The sequence below is a fragment of the Suricata suricatta genome, chromosome 7 (assembly GCF_006229205.1).
Source record: "Suricata suricatta isolate VVHF042 chromosome 7, meerkat_22Aug2017_6uvM2_HiC, whole genome shotgun sequence".
NCBI lineage: Eukaryota > Metazoa > Chordata > Mammalia > Carnivora > Herpestidae > Suricata > Suricata suricatta.
The window spans coordinates 30,164,066-30,183,611 of record NC_043706.1 but is presented as its reverse complement, the minus strand read 5'-3'; the positions used below and the strand labels follow the sequence as shown (position 1 = coordinate 30,183,611).

The 19,546-nt window shown below is 38.3% G+C and overlaps 1 pseudogene; it reads right to left on the bottom strand.

Moving 5' to 3' along the window:
• Positions 1–1,827: 1,827 nt before the first annotated feature.
• On the bottom strand, positions 1,828–19,324 carry LOC115295207 (annotated as a pseudogene).
• Positions 19,325–19,546: the final 222 nt, after the last annotated feature.

Genomic DNA, 19,546 nt, shown 5'->3' with positions numbered 1-19,546 from the left:
TGATACAATATGTGTATACATGACAGTTTTTTTAAAGTAAAATCTAAGTGTCCAAATGTAGTTTAGATGGACAGTACAATACAAGTCAGCAACCTCTTGGGATGAGAAGATAAAGGGGATACGACTTCACGGAGAAGAGAATGGTGCTGCATGTGTCTCAGAGGATGGATAAGATGTTGATACACCCTGAGTAAGGTAGAAATAGTACAATAAAGGCAAAAAAAAAAACTGCCACAGCACACTCTAGGAGAAGTAGGCAGTTTTATTGTTGTAGCAGGCTGCCGAGAAGCACTCTGGAGTACAATTCTGAAAAGGAGGGTTAGAAGAAGACATTGAAAGAGTATCAGAATATTTTACTCATCAGGCAACTAGAAGCCTTCCAGAGTATTTGGGAAGTAGAGTTAGATGAATAAGGTTGCACTACCAAAGTGTTAATCTTGTGATTGTACAAAATAGACTGAAGAAGGAAAATGCCTTCGGTAGCAAATCTAGTAAAGAGGTTCTTGGAGTAATAAGTGACTCTAACAGAACAAATAGAAGGGGTGGATATGAACTATTTATTTCAAAGAAGAAATCACTACCTCATGATGACTAGCCAAATACGAGTAAGGAAAATAAAACAATGGATGGCTCCATAACTTTTGAAATTGCGTGACAGAAAATAACTAGGACCTAGTTTGTGGCACAGGGAGGGGATAACAAATTGTTGAGTTTAAAGGAGCAAACTAACACTTGTCATCTGATAGGGGTCTGAAGTCAATCCAGTAGAAATCAATTGAAGCCACAGAGTAAATGAGTTCCCCAAAAGAGAAAGGACAAAGCTAGCAAAAGCAACGGTCCAGAACTGAGCCTGTTAGATGAAGGCTGATGAGAAATAGGTTGAAGAAAAAAATTAAGGTATAGGAAGATGTAAGGAAAGCCTGTATAGCAAATGTTCTGATAAGTAAAGGCGATGAGAATTTAAAGAAAGGATGTTTAAAGGACAGCCAAGATGTCAAGGGGAATAAGGACTGAAAGAGACCGCTCTACTTGCTCTCTGGAGAGGACTGATGAGCGTGTGAAGAGCGCTGTGCAAAGACAGGCAACCGGGGGAAGGGACGGAAGAAGGCAGAAAATAGAAACACAAGCAAGTAGTTGCAGGACATACCTTTCAACAAAACCAAAGTTATTCTGCTTCTTAAGTACTGCTATTAGGAATACTGTTTTATAGTGCTCTATTCTGTGCGAGTTGGCCCACACTCTGAATGTTACATTCAGCTCTGTCACGGGATGTGCATAAAGAACAGGGCCTTCAAAGAGGCAGATCAAATGCTAAGACCCCACAGGAAAATACACTGAGAAAAGAGGGTAGCATCAAGAAATTATGCAGAAACATTATCTAAGCAATACTTTAACAGGCACTTGAGTCTCCAGCAAAACTGGAGGTGGTCAGGCCGCCTCTCGGTTTCAGATGTGGCTAGGCTTTCCTGAACAAGGTGTCTGCGCTTAGACTTTAACTGCTTTAGTTTCAGCCTCTTCTGGGCCTGGGCACAATTCTGACACTGATCTGCAGCAGACTCTGTTTCCTAAGACAGCCTGACCACACTGAGGGGCTGTAAAATAATCTCCATGCATGGTTATTAACTAATTAAACTTGCATTCAACACCATATGCTGATAGGATGAGGTAAAGGATAAGATTCGAGTCTTAGACCTTGCTGAGCAGGGCATGTTAGGTGATAAGGAGGGGGAAGGATTAGTTGCAAGCTGGATGTGAGCTCAGGCTTAAGCATGAAGGGAACTGCCTCCTACTGGTTTAGAAGCGCGTGGGGCTCCCTGAGCGCTGGTGCAAACTACAAGGGTTTCACTCAAGGAAAGGTATGATGTGGGCATAAAACCACTCTTCAGACAGTTGCAGATGGTCCCCTTCTACAGCCAGGAACACGAGCTGGCCAGCAGCATCCATTTTCTTTAGCCCCAGACGGTCCTGTACGTACAGTGTGGTCTCCTGCAAGGGAATGCTTTCCTTGGCTTGGCCACTTCTGTAAAATCCAAACCACTCGGAATCCACAAGGTCCACAATGGAATCATTCAGGAATTTCACCATCACAAACTTCCTCAAGGCCATCAGGTTTTTCTTGTAGGACTCACTGACACCTCTCTCCTGATTAATATCCGCCAAGAAGATGCTGTGGTTGTGGTCCATGTCCTCCTGTCCGGGGTCGTGCCGGTGCTCTGCTTGCACCAGGCGCTCTTGGACAGCTCTGTTGTAAGCCCCAGCGTTCAGAGTTTTTCTGATCACGTCACAGATGTGAGAGCTCTCCCCTGGGCACCGAGGCAATCCATACACACCTTGATGTTGTCCCCCAACCGAGATCAGATTGCTCATGGGTGGTGACGGGCATCTCTGAGCCACAGCCCTCAGAAACTGGCCTCCCTGGGAAAATCCCATGGCATTGTAGCCTTGCTGTAATTTAGGGTCCTTAGCAAGAATCTGACACACTGTTGTTACTTGGGAATTGACATTCAAGAAGAAGCTGTTCTCCACGTCCTCCATCAGGGTCTTCCCAATCTCTAAAGACAAGACATAAATTCCAGGTATTTTCTTCTCAACCATTTTTTTAACCACACCCAGGCTTAAGGGATTACAACAGCTGTCTCCAGAAGATGGCCCCTTCCCCTATCTCCTTTCCAATGCAGAGTAGCCCCCCGGATCCCAAGACGTCGGGCCAGCCGGGCACTGCGCGACCCCCTATTTTCTCTAAGTTAATTGAAGATACTATCCATTGTATTTCGGCCTTTTTTTTTTTTTTTTTTTTTTTGCTCTTTATAAGTCCTCTAAATACCCAGTCGGTTTGGAAGTTATTTTGTCATTTTCTGACTGCTGACATTTAGAATTCTCTCTCTGTTTTAGTGTTCCAGTTTCACTACTATGTATCTAGTACATTCTCATTACTCCTGCTTTGAAATTATTCATCTTAAACGTTCAGAGTCATGTCTTTTATCAATTTTGGAAAATTCCTGGACATTATCTCTTTGAAAGTTGCTTTTCCTCCATGCTTTCTACATTCTCCTTCTGGAAATCATATTAAATGGATTTTGGACTTTCTCATTCAAATCTCTTTCTGTTAACCTTGCTCTCATATTTTAAAAATCTCTCTGTAATCAGATATAGGTCCTTTCCTCAGGGATGCCTTCCAGTTCATTATTTTTCTCTTCATTATCTCTGTTCTGAGCAGCTTATTGAGATTCTAGTCACTTAGTAACATCATTTCTAGAAGTTCTATTTACTCTTCCTACTGGTTTTTCCACATGTGTGTCTTAGACTTTTTTATTTTTATTCTCTTGTTAATCACTTTACGATCTCTTTTTGATTGTGCTATAGTAAAGATTGGTAAACTTTTTCTATAAATGGTCAGATAATAAATATATTCTGCTGGCAAGCCATACACTCTCTACCTCAACTACTAAACTCTATAGTTACAGTGCAAACACAGCTGTAGACAGCATCGAACCACTGGGCATGGCTGGATTTTGCCTGTGGTGGACTACATTCAACCCAGGGGCCAGACTTTGTCAACTCTTACTCTACTATCTCAAATTCATAAAGTACTAATCATGCTTTCCAATCCAGTTTGCTGTCAGCATTCTTGTCAAATGCTATTTCTGTATCTATTGAGCACCACACAAGTTTTCTCTTTTGTTTTGTTGATATTAAGAATAACATTGATTGATTTTTAAATGTCACACCAACTTTGTAGTAAACTTTTCATGTATTGCTGGATTCAAAAATGCTAATATTTTATTAAGGATTTTTCCATCTACATTCATAAGGGATATCGGTCTAAAGTGTACTTCTCTTATAATTAGTCTTTCTTTGGTGTTGGTAATGTTGACCCAGTAAAATTAGTAGGAAAGCATTCACTCTTCCATTTTATGATAAAGTTTTTATAGAATTGGTATTATTTCTTCTTCAAATATTTAACAGAATTTCTAGTGAATCTATGTGAATCCAGAGTTTTCTTTGCGGCAAGGGAATGTTTTTAATTGGGAATGCAATTTGCAACAGGACTACAGAAATACTCAATTATATACTATTTTTTTTTTTGGCTTGGCTTGGCTCAGTTCTTAAAATTTGTGTCTTTCAAGGGACATGTCCATTTCATTTTAGTTGCCAGGTTTATTGGCCTAAAGTTATTCATAATACCTCCCTATACAGGATCTGTAGTGTCTGCCCTTTTTCACTCCTGATATTGGTAACTGTGTCATCTCTTTCCTTAATTATCTAACTCTAGAGGTTTATCATTGGAATTAAGATTTTAAAATAGTGATGTATGTGTTTCCTCCAACTCTCCAGCTTGTCCTTTCAATCATTTAACGGTTTCCTTTGATAAGTACAAATTCTTCATTATAACATTATCCCAATCATTCTTTTTTTCTTATTATTAATCCTTTTTGTGTACTACTCAAGAAATATTTTCCTACCCTCAGTCCAGGAAGATCTGCTCAACATACAATTTTCAAGAAGCTTTATTGTCTCACCTGCAATAAACTTAGAATTGATTTTTTTCTCCCAGATATCCAGTTAACTCAGTATCATTTGAAAAGACTTTTCTAACCCATAGTTCTGTATTGCAGCATTTCTTATAAATCACTTGTGGGTCTATTGCAGGGCTTTTCTGTTCCATTGATAAATAAATTTTTATCTTTGTACCAACCTCACACTTTTTTTTACAGTTCCATATATAACTCAGTGCTCCTAAAAATAAGTGTACTCTTAATCCCCTTCACTCATTTCACCCATCCCCCCAACCACCTTCCATCTGGTAACCACCAGATTGTTCTCTATAGTTAAGAGTCTGTTCTTTGGTCTCTTTTCTTTCCTTTGTTCATTTGTTCCATTTTTTGAATTCCACATATTTCACTTACCATTATACTCTCTAGATCCAACCATGTTGTTGCAAAGGGCAAGAGTTCATTGTTATATATAGCTGAATAATATTCCATTATGTGTGTGTATACATATATATGTATGTGTGTGTCTGTATACATGTGTATACATATCACATATACATATATGATACATGATGTATATACACACATATATACATATACATACATTAGATATATATGGATATAGATAGATAGATATAGATATAAATATAGACATAGATACAGATAGCACATCTTCTTTCTCCATTCATCTAGTGAAGGGCACTTGGGCTGCTTCCATAATTTGACTATTGTAAATAATCCTGCTATAAACATAGGAGTGCATGTATTCCTCTGAATACTGTTTTTGTTCTTTTCAGTAAACACCCAGAAATCCAATTGCTGTTCTATTTTTCGTTTTTTGAGGAACCTTCATACTGTCTTCCACAGTGGTTGCACCAGTTTGCATTTCCACTAACAGTGCAAAAGGATTTCTTTTTCTCCATATCATCTCCAGCCTTTGTGCATTTTTTTATTTTAGCCATTCTGACAGGTGTGAGGTGATAATCCATTGTGGTTTTGATTTGTATTTCCCTGATGATAAGTGATATTGAGCGTCTGTTCATGTGTCCGTTTGCCATCTATAGTTCTGCCATTAACTGGATTATCTGCTTTTTAAGTCTGGCATTGTATAAGTTCTGTATGTATTTTGGACAATAACATTTTATTAAATATGTCATTTGCAAACATCTTCTCCCATTCTGTCAGTTGCCTTTTAGTTTTGTTAATTATTTCCTTTGTTGTGCAGAAGCTTTTTAACTTAAGGAGGTCCCAACAGTTTACTTTTGCTTTTGTTTCCCTAGACTTGGAAGACATTTCTAGAAAGATGTTGTGGCCTATGTCAGAGAAATTACTGCTTGTGCCTTCTTCAGAAATTTTGATGGGTTCAGGTCTCATATTTAGGTCTTTAATCCATTTTTAGTTTATTTTTGTGTATGGTATGTGAAAGTGGTCTAGTGTCATTCTTTTGTGACACACCATTTGTTGAAGACTGTCTTTTTCCCAGTATATTCTTGCACTCTTTGTCAAAGATTAACTGACCATATAATTGTGGGTTTATTTCTAGGTTTTCTATTCTGTTCCATTGATTTATTTGTCTATTTTTGTGTCAGTACCTTACTGTTTTGACTACTACAGCTTTACAATAGAACTTGAAGTCCAGAATTGGATGCCTCCAGTTTGTTTTTCTTTTTCAAGATTGCTTTGACTATTCAGGTTCTTTTGTGGTTCCATACAAATTTTAGGATTGTTTACTCTAGTTTTGTGGAAAATGTTGTTGGTATTTTGAAAGGGATTGCATTAAGTATGTAGATTTCTTTGGGTAGTATAGACAATTGAATAAGATTTGTTCTTCCAATCCATGAGTATGGAATACCTTTACATTTATTTGTATCACCTTCAATTTTTTCATCAGTGTTTTATAGTTTTCAGAGTACAAGTCTTTCACCTCTTTGGTTAACTTTATTAGTAACATATACTATCTTAATTACTGCAACATAGTATCTTAATAACTGGTCGAATAGGTTTTGTACATTTTTGTTTTTCCTGAATATTGTCTTAGACTTTACATTTCCATATTTTAAAGTTTTTTTTAATTCCAGTTAGTTAACATATAGTGTAATATTAGTTTCAGGGGTACAGTATACTGATTCAACACTTCCATATACACCTGGTGCCCCTTAATCACCATCACTTACCACCTGCCTCCACCTACCTCCCCTCTGGTAACCGTCAGTTCTTTATAGTTAAGAGTCTGTTTCTGGGTTTGCCTTTTAGAATCTTTTAGAAACTTTCTAAGTCTCTCTCACACACATACACCCCAAAAAAGGAAAAAGAAAGAAAAAACCTGGATGAATTTGTTTGGAATTGCACTGAATCTATAGTTAATTTGGAGATAATTTACATCTTTATAACTGTGAGTCTTCCAATTCAATAATGAGATTTTTCTCTCCATGTATCAGTCTTCTTTATTTTTTCTGAATATATTTTTATAGTTTCCTATGTTGAGGTTTTACATATCTTTCATAATCTTTATCTTAAAATTTAACAAATTTTGACATTATAGAAATGATATCTTTTTAAAATTCCATTACTTGTTTGTTTGTTTTTATTGTATACAATAAAATTGAATTTTTATAATGACTTTATATCTAGCAATCCTGGTAACCTAATCTATTAGTCTTCTAATTAGTCCATATTATTATGGATGTTCTATACTTACATCTGGGTCATCTGCAAATACTGAGTTTCATTTCTTCTTTTGGGGTTTCAATGTTTATTATTTTATTTCTTTTTATTGTTTTCTTGAAGTGGCTAAGAACTCTATGTTGAATAGAAGTTGCAAGGGCAAGCTTCATCTTCCTGTTACTATTCTCAGAGGAAAGGCTGTCAAAACTTTAGTCAGAACTATTGTATTTGCTATAGGTGGTCTAGCCTTGCTTTTCTTCTGTTTTGTTTTCTAAGAGAACGTATTATGAATAAATTTGATGTTTATCAGTATTTTCTCTACATCTACTGAGTTGGTCACATGATTATTCTTTATTCCACTACTGTCATGAACTATAGCAACTGAGACTTTAGATTGTTAAACTAAATCTTGCATTTCTGAAATAAACCAAACTTGGCCATAATGATGTATATATGAAAAGGAGGACTGGATTTAGTTTACTACTAATTTGTTTAGGATTCTTGCATTTTCATGAGAAATATTCACTGGTTTCTTTGTTTTTAAATACGTCCTTGTTAGACTTTGGTATCAAGGATATGCTGGCTTCATAAAATGGATGGGGAATTATTTCTTTTTTTCTATTGTGTTTCTACAAATTCACTAATATAACCACCTGAGTGTGGAGTATTTTTTATGAGATTTTGAATTACGTTTCAGTTGTTTTCCATCTTGTAGATTTTGCATTTCTTCTTATGTCATTTCATCTTTATACCTTTTGACCTTCCCCACTTTATGTTTGTTTCTATTTAATTAATTTCTGCTCTTATCTTTACTACTTCTTTACTCCTACTTGCTTTTGTTTACTCCTACTTGCTTTTGTTCAATTTGCTTTTTTTTTTTAATTTCTTGAGTTGAATGTTGCTATCATTGATTTTTGGCCAATTTTCTTTCCTAATATTTGCATTTAAAGTTCTAAATTGAATTTAAGGTTTTAACTGGACCCCAAAGCTTCGAATAATAGTGTTTTCAATATCTTTCATTTAAAAATATATCTACTTCCATTCTAGCTTTTATTTAACCTATAATTATTTTTAAAATGTAATTCTTGGAGTGCTTAGGTGGCTCAGTTGGTTAAGCATCTGACTTCAGCTCAGGTCATGGTCTCATAGTCCGTGAGTTCAAGCCCTGCTCTGGGCTCTGTGCTGACAGCTTGGAGCCTGAAGCCTGATTCAGATGCTCTCTCCCTCTCTCTTTGCTCCTCCCCCATTCACACGTTGTCTGTCTTTCTCTCTTAAAAATAAAAAAATATTTAAAAAAAATTTTTTAAGATATAAAATGTAATTCTTAATTTCTAAATATATAGGAATTTTCTAATTATCTTTCTTTTTACTAAATTACATCTTAATTTCACTATGGGAAAGAAAACCTTTCATTTTACTTTTAATGTACTTCATAAAAAAGTGTATTATTCTTGCTGGACATATCACTATATACATATCAAATAGCAACTTTTCAATTATATTGTTCACATCACCTATAGCAAACTGAATTTTCTCCTGCTTCTTCTATGTTTTAATGAGATGTAATCATCTATTCTGTTTGCTGATTGTATGTCAGGCAATTTATGCTTTATGTATTTTAAGGTGATGTGATTTTGTGCATACAAATTTAGACTTGCTATATAATCTTCATAAATTGATTATTTTGTAGAAAATTAATATAATTATTCCAGCTTCCTTTTGAATAGTGTTTGCATTGATTCTTTTTGATTCTTTTACTTACATCTTTTCTGTATTTTTATGTTTTAGATGTGTTCCTTGTAATATAGGGTACCTTTCTAATCTAATCTAATAATCATATTTTAAATGAAACATTTAGTCTATTTAAACTTAATGTTATCATGGATATACTGGGATTTAAATATATTCTACTATTTGCTTTCTATTTTTTCTCTACACATCCTTTTAGACTAGTATATTAGCAGTTTATGCATTACTTTACCACTCTTCTAATATTCACCTTAAAAGGTGTGTGATGCATCCCTGACTCAATTCGCTTATATACAAATTAGAATATTTACTCCTTCTATATAATGTGAGGACATTAGAACCTTCTAATTTCATTAATCCCATCCTAAATGCTACTTTTGTTGTAGATTTTAATTCTATATAAACTTTAACTCTCACAAGATTTTATCGTTTCATAAGTCAATATTGATTCAGACAGACCCACATATTTACCTGCCGATTCCTTCTCAGTCTTCCTTATATCGGCCAGCATACATACAGAGTAATAATCTTCTTTCTGCCTGAGGAATACTTTTCAGGCTTTCCCCTAGTGAGAACTATTTGTGACAAGTTCCCCTTCTCCTTTATTCTCAACCTGAGAATATCTTCATTTCACCTCCATTTTTGTAGAATATTGTTACTGGGTACAGAATTCTTGAGGAGCAATTATTCTCCAAATTCAATTTTATAGAAATAACTCCTTTTTGCATACCATTGTATTGGCTTGTTTAAATTGCATAATTTCAAAACAAAGTAAATGGGCACATGTTTCAAGTATAAACACAACTCTCACAACAATCATATAACTTACAATCGTATAACTTACGTGGTAAGAGCTGAAGTTAATGGATACACAGCACAGAGTAGCCTACTACTGACCTGAGCACTGCTCACATATTCTATCAGGGAATAAAACATTGACAATTTCATTAAATAAAGGTTGATGAAGAAAACATCCACAATTCATTGATCTAAACTATTTCCTCTTTCCCATCCTGAAAACTTTATTACAGTAGGCAGTTTCTAATACTTCCTTCAGAGAGCACATATAAATGCTATACTCACTGACAATCACTGTGCCATAAACTTATGAGAGGACCTGCTTATATTGGTTGTCTGTGCACAAACTGGCAGATCATTGATCTTACACTTCCTAAGGACAAGAACTGGGAGCAATTTGTCACAGCAAGATGGGCGGGACCAAGGATATTCTCCCAGGAACACAAACAAGTAGAAAAGAATAGCCTTTCCCAATGGACCTCATAGATTTTCACATGATGACCTCCCTCAAAGAACCAGGTAATCGTGATATTTTGCCAGGCCACAAGAAAAGTCCCCACTTCTAGTACCAATACCTCATCTCTTCCATAGCCTCAAGGCAAATTTGTCCCTACTCTTTCTCCCAGAAGATCTCTGTAGAACCAGCACCTTCAAACAGACCCTCCAGGCTTTATCAGCTACCCTGCCTGTGGCTGTCACATGGCTTCAGAGAGTAAACTGAGAAGAACTGGGAGCTGTGATGTACATATGTCACTACATGTCACCATCCTTTAGGTCAAGTAAGATAAATATTTACTAACTATTGCTGAAGAGTAATAGAAAAGAGCCCACTAATTACAATCCGGCACATCAAGTCCCTTAGCATGAAGGAGGTATCAATCATGCCTAGGGAACAATGACCCACACTAAGACTACCAAGCAATTGAAAATGAACACGACATTTGTTTTTTGGGTTTTTTCTGGCTAAACAAATAATTAATTAATTGGTTGATAAATAATTGCCAATCTTGAATTCCCTGAATTCCTTAAGTTCTTGAATTTCCAGAGCTCCTGATCTTAATTCTTCCCCCCAAGATAAGCAGGTCCATGAAGTAAGAGGGTATAGATTCTCTCTTGGATAAAATAGTGCTTTAAATAATGGCCACTCCAGAGAATAAGACATGGGAAGAAGAGGCTCTGTGCTAGTGTGAGGACTCACTCAAGACGCCCATAAGCAGGGAACGTGATATGATGCAGGGGGAGTAACTGAATTTAAAATCAACAGACTTGTTTCTTGTCTGACTCTTAACCTTTAGGTTAATTATTTGGGAATGTCAGTTAACCTCTCTGGGCTTCACTTTCTAATTTATAAAATCTAAAGTATCTGTAGTAGAAAATGTAAGAGTCACCTTAAGGTGGTGACCGAGCGGCCATTCTGCTGTAGGCTGGAGAAGAACTCTGTGCGCCGACGACCCCCACCCCCCTCACCTGCAGACCTGGAATGTCCCGCGCCAGTTTGAAAACAGCCAATCATGAAGCTCCAGCTTCCCGGCACCCAGACAGAGGAGGCAACCTATTCCATCCTGTCACGTCCCTGAAATGCCCTTATGTGATAATCTGCCCTCCCAAGATCAAACCCAGAACCCCCTCACCCATAAAATCTCCCCGCCCAGCCCATCGCCTATCAGGCGCGACTTCCCTGACTCCCCACTCCTGGGGTCATGGAACTTCGCCCAGGAATCGCAGATCCCAATAAAGGCTTTCTTGGCTCCATAACCTGGTCTCTTTCCTTCCTCTGTCTCTGCCTCCATCTATTAAATCTTACAGAAAATAGATGGTTGCTACTTATGCTCTGAAACTACTCCTGTTTATACTTTTATTACTTTTCTCAGAAACAAAGATTTTTTTAAAAAATAACGGAATTCCCATAATAAACAGAAGATGTCATTATCTAGGTATGGAACAAAGAGGAGAATGTTTTGGTCCATTTTATAAGCAAGAAAAAGGGAAACTACCAACACCTTGTGTAGGATTGTGGCATCCTGGAGCCAATCCCCAGTCGGAGTGATAACAGAGGACGAAGAAGGACAGAGCCCATGCAAGTAATGGTGTCTATACCCTTGGCCTTTCCACAAAAGTCTCCTACACTGACAACCAGACCTGACATGGGTGACCAAACAATAACAACAACAAATACAACACAACAACGAACAAATAAGCCACTGGCCTCACCAGGGCGCAAGCAACCTAGGTAAACAAAGGAGGTTATCTTATCCCCCAGGATAACAAAAGAGACTAAGCAAAATTTATAATGAAAGCACTAAAATTCCTTAATTTGACTCTCCAAGGGGATATGACAGCCCTTTCTTTTACAACTTCCTAGTGATGAACCAGTTATCAGGCACCGAAAGAATGGATAGCCCCTTAATAAACTAGTACCTTTTATTTCTTTTTTTAAAATTTTTAATGTCTTTATTTTATTTTGAGAGACAGAGCAGAGAGCGAGCAGGGGAGGGGCCGAGAGAGAGGGAGACACAGAATCTGAGCAGGCTCCAGGCTCTGAGCTGTCAGCACAGAGCCCTATGTGAGGCTCGAACCCACGGACTGTGAGATCATGACCTGAGCCGAAGTCGGACGCTTAACTGACTGAGCCATCCAGGTGCCCCAGAACTTTTTAGTTTCTACAAAAATTATGGTGAATCTGGATTTCTTGGAACTTACCTAATCAGGAATTTGTGAGAACTCTGATGGACTGGGAAGTTCTCCACTTTTGTATTTTCTACAAAGAAAAAATTTTGTTTTGGAAACAAGACCTATTTTAAAGTATAATTTTCTACCACATATTCATCAAATATTAATTTACATCTACTATGCCAAGTGGCTAACATTATTCTGTCTGAGAAGTCATTTGAAAACACACATATACACACACATATAACTATAAATTCAGTGTAACCAACCAATATTCTAATTTCATCACATCTCTTCATTAAAGCAAATAACCTATGGAGAACAATTAGTTTATACTTGATTATTAAACAAGTTCTATTTATCACATATATTTTAAAAAATAGAAAATCCCTTTTCTTTACAAATCATATACAGCATTCAACCATTGCCTTATTGAAAGAAACCAACTCAACAAATTAGTATTCCAAATTACACATTACCACAGTAACGATGCAAGATATAATGCTAATAGCACTATGGTAGCAATTTGAAATATGTTCAAATCTGGAAAGGAGAAGAGCAAATCAAAGATTTTCTAACCAAATTTAAGACTCATAAATATTAACTATGGTTTCTGGTTCTCTCACCCTGCTTTAATTCAATATTATTAGGATGATCTGATGTCACTGACAATCTCACATCAAATGCCCTACATGAATGCGTGGGAATTGCTCCATATCCAATAAAATCTATGTAAATTTTCCTGTTCAATGTTATAGCAAAAGTAATAAACACCAGGAAAAGCTTCCCTAAATCTTTTCAGGATAAAGAAAGAGCAAACTTATTTACACATGCATATGCATCCTACATGCACATATACATATGTGTATATATGTACATAATTTTACATCTTTCTTGTAGGAATAAAACCTCAAGATTGAGAATACTGCCTTTCAACAACAAACATTTGGTCTGGGGGGGCAGGGGTGCAAGGGGGCAGTGAGTATGAGAAACAAAATAAGAACAGGGAGAAGAAGAGGTGCAGATAGAAATACAACATAAGCAGTGTTGGAACACCTCGGAAGCTGGATTCAAATCCTAATTTCTTCTTAAAGAGAATCACAGGCTTGAAAAAAATCATAGATAGGAAAAACAACTTTATACCCAAGGCAAACAATGGTCATTTATTTTTGTAGGTGGGGGGGGTTGGGGAAGCACACGACCTATTAACAATTCTTTATCTACTTAACATCTCTACTTTTATTTGTCCATGATAGGAACAGAAGGCAGTATTAATGATTATGGATAGTATCAAAATCATGATGTTCCTATCTTTCATTCCTTTTTACTTCCTGCCCAAAAATTAGCATGTAAGATGATTAATTCAACCCAAGCTGACTCCTCTGATGCAAAACTATAGGTTCACTTTCTAATGTTCCCACGAAAAATTAAGAATCCTTTTACTTAATTAAAAACAAACAAAAAGATTTGGTAATCTGTAGCAAAACTTTCTGAACAAAAATAGAAGCCACTTCTCTATTCTTCAGCAAATTTATAGAAATCTCCAAATATCCCCAAAGTGAAAAGAGATGGAAGAGAGGACAGATGGATACACCGATTTCTGAAACCTATGACATGTCTACAATAAAGACCAAGAAGAGCAGATGAAGATAACCAAGAACCCCAAAACAGTCCAACTTTAAACGAATCTCGCCAAAAGGATTATTAGAGGAAAATGTAACATTGGGCTTCTTCTCTGAAGAAAATCACACTCATTTAAGTTTGGAAGAAAGGACTCTCAGCAAGTCCCTGAACTCTTCCTTAACTCTGCTGGACTTTAGTTTTAGTTTATTAATCCTTTGAAAAGCTTTGTGCCTCTACTTACTATTATCTTCTTTTGGGGGGGTTAGGCATTTTTTAATAACTTATTGTCAAGTTAGCTAACATACAGTGTATACCGTGTGCTCTTGGCTTTGGGAGTAGATTCCCAAGATCCATCGCTTATATAAAACACCCAATGCTCATTCCAACAAGTGCCCTCCTCAATGCCCATCACACATCTTCCCGTCCACCCCACACCCCTCAACTTTCAATTTGTTCTCTGTATTAAAAGTCTCATATGGTTTCTTACTATTATTTTCAACCCTACAAGTCATACACAAAAATTGTATTAGAAAAAGTGAGAGTCTCCTTCTCTTAGGCAAATGATATTTATATATTTATTTATGTTTATATTTCAGAAAAGACAACAGACTCCTGCAGTAAGTTTCTTTCTTGCTTGTTTATTTCCTATTTGTGGAATAACTTTGACTCCTCTGAATATTACCAGTCTCATGTCTATCATGTTTAAATATGAGCCTCAAAATGAGTTCAGGGTGGGCAGTAGAAGAGGAGAGTTTTAGTTTAACAAGCCATTTACTTCAACTCCCTCCTCAAAATTCCATCCACTACAATGAAAATAAAGAAATGGAAAAAGCATATACACAAAGCACAAGGAACATGGGGAAAGGAAATGCAAGCAATTTTAAGCATTGAGGAAATTCTGAAAGCAGATTACTAACTTAGGAGAAAGAAGACACCCTAGTACAAGTCATAAAGATAAGCATGTCAATTCAAAATTCAGGAAAGGCTCGAAAATTGAAGGCAGAAATACACGGTGGAATGGCCAATTACAAGTCTTTATCTGAGTAGTTCCAATTCAAGATGGCAACACAGGCGGACCCTGAACTCACCCTCTCCCACAGAAACACTGCTTATAGAGCATATGTACTACATATACATGGTAAATGCTAAGACACAATCCTGCCGTTTTCCCCTCCCTGAGCTGCAATCCATAATCAGGAAAGAACTCACAACCTGAAGTTTCTCCCTGAGGTGCAAATGATTTATACCCCACATCAGACCCACCCACACAACTTTTAAGACCACCACTTGAGAGACCAACCCCCAAAATATCTGACTGAAAAACAATGGAGCTCATACCCACAAAACCCACAGGGCTATGGCAAACTGAGGAATGGCCTTTAAAGGACCTGCCCAGAATCACCCTTCCCCCACCAGGACCCAAGATTGAAGCAGCTTTTTTGAAATGTGCCCAGATACTATGTGAAAGAGACTCATTTTCTAATTTTAAATCATTGATCTAAAGTGCATGCGCCTGCTGGACACTCTCTAGGAACGGACCCTGGTGACTGCCATCTTCCTATTCTCCTCCCATCTTGCTAAAGTCAGTGGGTACCATCCTCTTCCCACTTTTTCCTTTTCTTTTTCTTATTTTTTTGATGTTTATTTATTTTTGAGAGAGAGAGAGAAAGAAATAGAAAGAGACAGAGTCTGAGCAAGGGAGGGGCAGCAAGAGAGGAAGACATAGAATCCAAAGCAGACTCCAAGCTCTGAGCTGTCAGCACAGAGCCCAATGTGGGCTTGAACCCACAAACTGTGAGGTCATGACCTGAGCTGAAGTCAAACACTTAACCAACCAAGCCATCCAGGCACTCCTCTTCCTTCTTTTTTTAAAAATGTTTACTTGTTTATTTTGAGACAAAGAGCACATGCATGAGCAGGGGAGGGGCAGAGAGAGAGGGAGGGAGGGAGAGAATCCCAAGCAGGCTCCATGCTAAAAGCCTGGATCCCCATGCGGGGCTCCATATCAGGAACCATGAGATCATGACCCGAGCCAAAATCAAGAGTCAGACACTCAACCAACTGAGCCATCCAGGAGCCCCTTTCTTCTTCTTCTTCTTTTAATTTTCTCTTTTTTCTTTTGTTCTTTTTATGACCCTCCCTGGTGGGTCTCACTTTGACCCAACCAGCAGGTCAGTCGAAGCAGGTCCTGAGGGAGGGGACGAGAATGGGGTAGGGCAGGGAGCACAGAGAATGGAGTCAAAACAAGTCTCTGATCAAGCCTCCTTTATTGAGAGAACACTCACATCTTATAAAGGGTAGAAGGCAGGAAACAAGGCAGCTGAGTAGGTGGGTTGCTAGGAAACAGGGTCAAGTGATTTTTAGGAAAAGGCTAGGGTAAAGGGGAAACAGAAACTGTGATTTTAGCACAGCGTCTGAGGGGCCGATAAGAAAGCCCAGACTGGCTGTCTCCAGCGCTGAGCTGGGGAGCGGTAACACTGCCCGGCCTGCAGGCGGCTGACCTTTGTTCTTCTGGCAGCTCCCCACATCACTTGAGCCAATGGACACCATCTTTGCACTCTCCCTCTGGCACACTACAGTGCCAGTATCTGCCAGAGGGGGAGCTTCTACACACAGCTCTGCCTCTGCTTTGTTTTGGTTTTTTTCCTCATGACCCAGATTTTGCAACTGCTGCTCAGAGGATGCCTCTTGCTTGCCTGGTTCTAGAGACCACGGAGGCTTCCTTTCCTGGGCTCCATGAGACTTTAACAATTGGAGAAACAGCTTGAGGCAGGCTACCAATCCCAAGACACTGCAGAGACGGCAGACCAAAATTAATACCCCCAGTTCTGAGAAAGAGACTTATCTGCTCGTTCAGGAGCTTCGGCTGAGAGATACTCTTCTGGTTCCACACACGTTAGGAGCCTACAGAGGTGCTCTCCGGGAATGGAGGCCAGCGGATACAATCTTTGTGCCTCCCCTCTGCCTTGCTCCCGCCCACTGGTATCTTACAGAAAGGGGCTTATACCCTTCTCTGGTACCCGGATATTTGTGGCTACCAGGGAACGCTTCTGCATCACCTGGCTTCAGGGACCAGCAGGGCTCCTGCACACAGCTCTCACAGGGTTGTAACCAATGAAGAAAGGGTTCTTAAACAGCTACTACTTCCAAGGCAGAGCAGGAGGCAACAGACTCAGGAGCTTAATTTTCCTGTGAAAGACACTTATCAGTGTATCATAGCCACAGCCAGGCTTCTAGTTAAACGTACATCTAAGAGCTGACTGTAAACCTTTCCTGAAACTTCATCAGGCAAGCACCATCTTCAGAGCAGGTGGGGAGCTATATATGCTTAGTGTCCCTGTTTTTATATCTGGTGCCTTGGTTTTTGCATCCAGTGCCCCGGGGACACCTCTTTGTCACCTGGCTCCGATGGCCAAGAGAGCTTGCCTTCCTGGATCCCATGAAATTATAACATTCAGAGAGAGTTCCTGGTAGGCTATAACCCCCAGTGTCCTGCACAGACAGCCCTGAAACACAACCCCCTCTTTTTGTGAAAGAGGCCTATTTGCATGTCCTGAAGATTCAGACTTGGGTGGACATCAGCTTTGGCACACTTCCAGAGGCCACAGAGGCACTCTCGGGAAACTTAAGCCAGAGAATTCCATCTCTGCAATCTCCTTTTACCTCACTCTACTTCACCATTACCTCCTACAAGGGAGCTTACACTCCTCTAGACCAGTGATTTTCACAACTGCTGTCCAGGGGACACCTCCAGATCACCTGGCTTTGGGGACCAGGAGAGTTTACACTTGTAATTTCACAAGACTGCATATGTTTGCACTCATTAAGGGCTTCTTTGTGAGAGTCTGGCTTCCAATCAGCCTGAACTTAGGTGCTCGGAGTGAGATCCTCCCCTCTAGGACACTGACTACTAGCGGCACATCCTCCACTACTAGAGTTATTAAAAGTAAAATAGGCTGCTGGACAATCATAAAGGTTTGAGAGACGACCAAGAGCCAAAGTGGGGTGGAGTGATAAGGTTCATCTCCTGCACAAGAGGCAAACCTTTCAAGATTCTCAGAAATGGCTAATGCATAGAAACCAACACAGAGAGTCAAAGCAAAATGAAGAAAAAAGAGGGTAAGTTCCGAATGAAAGAAAAAGATAAAACCTCGGGAGGAAAAGCAATAAAACAGAGATAAATAATTTACCTGATAAGGAGTTCAAAGTAATTCATAAAGATAGTCTCCAATCTTTTTTTTTTTTTTTAGTCTCCAATCTTGAAAGAATGAATGAATAAAATGAAAACTTCAGAGACAGGAAAATATAGGTTATAAAAAGAAGTGACAGAACTGAAGAACACAATAAACAACTGAAAAATATACTAGAGGAGTTTAACAGCAGATCAGATGAAGCAGAAGAAAGGAGAAGGCAGCTCAAAGACAGGGCAGTGAAATTCAACTAGAGTCGCAAAAAGGAAAGAAAAAGAATGAAAAAATATATATTTGGATTATTTTTTTAACATTTATTTATTTTTGAGAGACAGAGACAGATCATGAGCAGGGGAGGGGCAGGGAGAGGGACACACATAATCGGAAGCAGGCTCCAGGCTCTGAGCTGCCAGCACAGAGCCCGACACAGGGTTCGAACCCACGAACTATGAGATCATGACCTGAGCTGAAGTGAGCCACTCAACTGACTGAGCCACCCAGGCACCCCTGGATTTTATTTCTTAATCTAGTCTGAAATTACTTCCATTTAAGAAAATAGACCATTTGCAACCAGTTAAATAGACCTTTTGTTCATATATTTTACTTTTTAAAATGTTGCTACCAGTTTACTAATGCTTATCTTTATTTTTTTCTTTTCTTTTTTGCCTTCTTTTGAAATGATTTGCTTCTTATAATTCTATTTTCCTCATCTCATAGCATGTTAGCTACACATTATTTTACTATTCTTTTAGGGATTCTTTTAGGGATTACCATAGAGATGACAACATTCATTCTTGTCTTATAAAACATTATTATAAAATACTACATTTAACACTACAATTTAACAAGATGATTTAAGGGCTATAAGAACCCTGAGGGGCCCCTGGGTGGCTCAGTCATTTAAGCATCCACCTTTGGCTCAGGTCATGATCTCAGCTCCGGGTTCATGAATTCAAGCCTTCTGTTAGGTTCTGGGCTGATAGCTCAGAGCCTGAAGCCTGCTTTGGATTCTGTCTTCCTCTCTCTCTGCCCTTCCCACACTTGTACTGCCTCTCACTCTCTGCTCTCTCTCAAAAATAAACATTAAAAAAAGAACACTTGAACACTTTTCTTTTACTTACCTGTACTCTTAACCATGCTCGTTAAAACTGCATTTATTTAACCCCTAAATATATCACCATCACCATCATCATCATCACATCATCATCATTTTACTCAGTCAATATTTGCTTAAGTACAGCCACATATTACTTTTCTGTTATTTTCATTCCATTCTATATTTCCATCCTTCCATCAGACATTTTTACTTTTATTACCCAAACATTTCCTTTAGGGTTTCCCCCATTGTTGCTCTCATCC